The sequence below is a fragment of the Limulus polyphemus genome, unplaced genomic scaffold (assembly GCF_000517525.1).
Source record: "Limulus polyphemus unplaced genomic scaffold, Limulus_polyphemus-2.1.2 Scaffold917, whole genome shotgun sequence".
NCBI lineage: Eukaryota > Metazoa > Arthropoda > Merostomata > Xiphosura > Limulidae > Limulus > Limulus polyphemus.
Genome location: NW_013666527.1, coordinates 259,460 through 264,884, shown reverse-complemented (window position 1 = coordinate 264,884; position 5,425 = coordinate 259,460).

The window sequence follows — 5,425 nt, the reverse complement described above, 5'->3', positions numbered from 1 at the left end:
CCTTTTTTAACATCTGTAGGTATTTGGTTGGCTAGCCAGGACATTACTGTCAGAATACGTGTCTACTGTTTGTAACATGCCAGTTTTGAAAGATACGTCGGAAAGAGTGTACATTATACTTTTTATAGCTTGCTGGATTGTAAACGCAAATATCATAACAAAAGTACGAGTTATTAACTCGGACGGATCTCACTATTGTCTCAAAGAATAGCGGGATTTGAACTTCATTGAACTGCACCCACGGCCTCAGGATGCGGAGCGCTTTTATTTTTTCGGTAACAAGGCACGAAAAAGTGGTCCGCAGATCCATAGTCCAGCACGACAACCATTAGACTACATTCGTCCCTGAAAAGCTGCTTTGCTCTAGTTCCGAGTCCAGTTTTTCTTAACTGGGGTGGAGACATATAATGGGACCAAATCTAAAATGAATCTAAATTACATTAATGGACAGAATTAGTTTGAGGGGCCAACGACATTTTAAGGGTCCTGGACACCGGTTCTTCTTCCAAATGCATACAATTTTTGTTTTTCTTTGTTTGTTTGAACAGTGTGATTGATCATCATATTATAACGCTCCTACGGCTGAAAGGGCGAGCAGATTGCGAATCGAATGTCCTAATTACCAGACTTTGTCAAGATGGATATGAACAGTTTGAAACACTTTTACCTCCCCACGTGATAGTTAGATATCCAACAATTAGCCATGCAAAAAACAAACAAAAAAAAACAACAGAAAATTTGTAAATAATAAATCATTTTTGGAGAAATACACCTCATATTAGCAATAAATTCAGGTTTTACACCTTCATGACATTCGTTTCGTGTTTCCCTGAAACACTTTGAAGTTGTGGGTATGCTAAAAGAGTGACGTTCAAATCCCACTATTTAGTTAGGTGAGAGTAGCCCAAGAGTTCGTAGTAGGAGCTGTTGACTAGCTGCGCTCCCTATAGTTTATCAGTTTAAATTAGGGGCCACTGTATGCATACGGCTCTTGTGTAGCTTTGCGCGAAAATTCATTAAAAAATTAAACCTTCACGATAATGAATGAACTGACTCTAAACAAACTACAAATGCCTTTTTTAAATATCAGCATCTCTCTTGCTGTTTCAATACAAAACTTCATTAGTTATCAACCAATGTCTATCTTTCAGAACAGTTTACAATAGTTTTTCCTTTTCTTCCTGTTTCACCGACTGACACTTTTGATAATTACAAATACAAAAACAAACTAATAAAATTATTGAATATTACTATCAGAGATTTCTGAAAGGTTATACAGACTTAATTGCTCCAATTTTATCAAACCTTTTCAATACTTTTGTTGATCAATATGTTTTTCCTCTAAATAAAACGAGAGGGAATTTTCAATCGCCGCAGCTGTAATTAAATCTCAAATCAGTCAAGAGATGGAGATATGAGTTAAAAGTTTGTAGCTGAAAAAAACTCAGAGCCATTCTATGAGCCTAGATAACTGCATAAAAATGTCATATCAGAATTATGTCAAAACTATAGACAACATTTGGTATTATCTGCAGTATGAAGGCTTTGAATCAATTATTATAAGTTAAGAATGAACAACATAATATGTATTTATGAAATTAAATACAATTTGTATATCTATTGATGAATGAAATGTATATATATATATGTTTTGATTAATTCAAAAAAGCTTTCAATATAACAGATCATAATAAGAATGCTATGATATTCATGGACTAGAACCTTATAAAACATTATCTAAAAACTACAAGTCAGCTTGTTGCAATATGTAATACAACTTTGATGAAAATATATAGCTTCTACATGATGTTTTGCAGAGACCTATCTTATATCAAGTTGTTTTTTAATATAAATAAAGTATATTTATAAACACAACAGTGGATATAAAATCGTTCAGTATAGTAGCGTTCTAAGGCCAATGCTCTAGCGACTGAGATACCAGGACGCTACCATAAGTCGAAAGTATCGAGTTTAAGTTCCGTTTAGAGCAAATTTCTTTAAAATAATTTCTTAACGTCTTGGTTCATTATGTTTTACCCAACTAGGCGTCATCCCATCCCCGCAGTTTACTTAACTGTGATATGAAAGAGTCATTGGTACAAAGGTAGATTTTTTAATATCCTGCAAATATGAAGATGATACAGAACTGAAAAAACAAAACCCAAACCTTAAATGCAGGATTAATAAAAATTGTTAATTTAAAAAAGGAGGAATAGGGATCGTCAAAAAAGTACAAAAACAAGTTGAATCAAAATGGAAAGATTATATTTTCAAGTATACATCTAGGGATTCAATAAAAAGTAAACAAATGAGACTGGAAATAGTGTCTACATTATTTCCTCAAGCTACAAATCCCTATTTTGACTCCATGTATACACTAGATATCAATTTCAGTGGAATCAAAATGGGAGTTTATAGCTTGAGGAAGTAATTTTGACACTATTTCCAGCCTTGTTTGTTTATTAAGAATAAATTTTAAGTTACATACATGCATATGCGTTCAGTTTAATGTTACATGTTTTTCAACAGTTTACTACTGCATTGGCATTTTTCCTACCCAGCCACCACACTGCACTTATTCAAAATATATAACAAATGTACAACAAAGAATAAACACATGCACTGGTATGTAACTACAACTAACAAAATGTAAAGTTGTTCTTAAAGGACCATCTTGAAGGCAACGATTGTTTCATCTCAGATGATCGGCTTCCACCAATGTCACAGTGTAATGTAACAAAAGATGAGCAGCAACAAAGCAATCTTATCAGAAAGGAATAATGTTTCTTCTAAGGTAATAGAACACAGATTAATGCAATGCAAACAGACGCAGTAACATACTTACCTTGTTACGTCTACATGACACATATGTACTTTCTTCAACACCATGCTGTGAACAAGTGTTTGTTAGAATAAAACAACGCAAATAATGCATGCAAAATAGACAACAGCGACACAACTTCGCGTAAGTCACCAATTATCGACAACATTTACAACTGCTACCTTAACATAAACAATTTAAAAATATCAATACCTATATGAAATAGTGCTATATGCAGTGGTAATAAATACTGAATACGAACTTATGATTTCAGCTAAGTATAAGAAAAGTAAAAAGAATCGCCATCGTCGTCTCAGTAGGTAATCGTCCACCAATAAAAACTTGCTGAAATATATTCGCGAAAATCCACGTAGAGACAGCAAACTCGAGTAACAATGAACAACAGCGACTCGAATAACGATATGCAACAGCAAGTTTGAGAACCATTCACACGGCAGTTTCCAATTAAAGCGCTAGAAAATGCACGAGTTGTAGTTTCCAACTAACGTGCACGCTAGGAAAACACTGGATTTTTTGATGATCGAAATTGAAAGCCTTAAAAAATTTGCAGCACGACAAAATTAAGAAGGTCGAACTAAGTTTAAAACTACTCTCTCAATTTTTGTGAAAAATTCCTGTACGATCCCACACTACAGTAGATATCACTTGCAATAGTTTTATAGTGCAGTCTTAATAGTGATTTGTAAGTTAAACAAATTGTCAGCAGTAGATATTCAGCCTTGATTGTTGTTGTTTTTTTGCGATACTTATTTGTAGATTTTAAATTCTCAATTTTTAATTATCTTGTATGTTGGCTTTTTTAATGCACAGGAATGGGCAAATATATGCCTAGAGTAAGACTCAATCCCACTAAGCAAACATAAAATTATATCAGTAGAAAAACAGTCTTTTCAAATAAAACATATACGTCTAAAACATCGCTATAAATAAATCTTCGTGTCTTTTAAAGTAATTATTTACTGAGCCAGGTGGCTTTGCGGCTGAGGTTTTGTGTAAACACGCGTTTAATAGAAAAGCAGTCGCTCAGAACAACATCGCATCTATTATATATTTTTAGACACGTAAATCAACTTTTAAATAGGTCGTGGACATTCACATCACTTAATATACTACATCTGTTTAGGTTTTGGTGCAAAATACCCAGCCGATTTTGCTGTAGGCTTGTGAAACAACAATATCAATAATAATATGAACAAATAGGAAAAATTTGTTTTTGTCTACAATCATGGAATCACTTATTTTGCTTATTATCAATGTTTGAGTGGTCTTACCTATTGAAAAGGAAGGTTTTGGGTGTTGTTTCAAAAATAAGTCTGTTTTTCAAGGTTTTTTTTTGTCCACATGTTATATAAGAATTTTGAGCAAATTACTGTGCGATCCTTATTATGATTTAAAACAAAATGCTATCTGGTTTCCTAAAAACATAGATTAGATTAAATACCAACGATGATGCAAAAAGTTCATTGTAATTATATAAGCAAAGTATGAAAATAAAGATTATTGTAATTGTTTTGAACTTTGTACTTTCAACTAGGTAATAAAGTTTCAAATATTTTAAAAAATAAATAAATTTTTAGGTTTATTTTTTAAAATACTCTTTTTTATTCCTTATAAGTTGTTTACATACATTATATCAGTTTTCTATATCAAAACTATTAAATGAAATTAAAATTCTGGGTGACTATAGTCACATAAGGAACCTGTAAATAAAATATTACCAAAGCAAATGAAAACTGTAAAAGCATTTACGTTTTCTATGGTGTGAATCATACTGATTCTTAAGTAATTTAAAGTTTAAAAAATATGTCTTTAGCATGTGATATAGTTATATTACAGAATATGTTGTAAATTCTAACGTCCGGCAACGTTTGCTATTTGTTATCAAACAAGATTCAGTGAAAATAATTTTGAGCATTTCATAAAACACATTTTGGCTATCGTACAACTGAAAATAAAGATTTAAAACAATGAAATACAATTTTCCTTTATCTAACAGTTTGTTTGTTTGTTTGTTAAAATTTTGAGCAAAGTTACTCAAGGGCTATTCGTGCTAGCTGTCCCTGGTTTTGACTTTTTAGACTAGAGGGTAGGCAGCTAGTCAATACCATTCACCGCAAACTCTTGGACTACTCTTGTCAGACTGAATAGAGGGATTTGACCGTCACTCTTATCACCCACCCACAGCTAAAGTTCAAAGCGCATTTTTGTTCATGTAATTCTAAATCATGGTTTTAAAAACAAATATGTCATCTACATAGCAATGACAACAGCTTACAAAAATGGTAGCTTCGTCTTCACAGATTTTCTTATTAGGTATGTCTAAAATACAATGTTCTAATGTGTAGTGTGACAAATGTCTCACTTATGAAAGTGTCTATATTGCTGCTACTCAGATATAATCTGATATCATTTCATGTAGCCTAAAAGGAAAAAATCCAAATGAATGACAGAGTACTATATTTTATGGGAAACAATTATTCCGTATGAGAATTTCAAACCTCTGAAACCGAGCTAAATGATATTTTAAATTTAGTAGTCAAATTGTACTTTGGATTTAGCAGTTAAGTAAAAGCCGATATATAG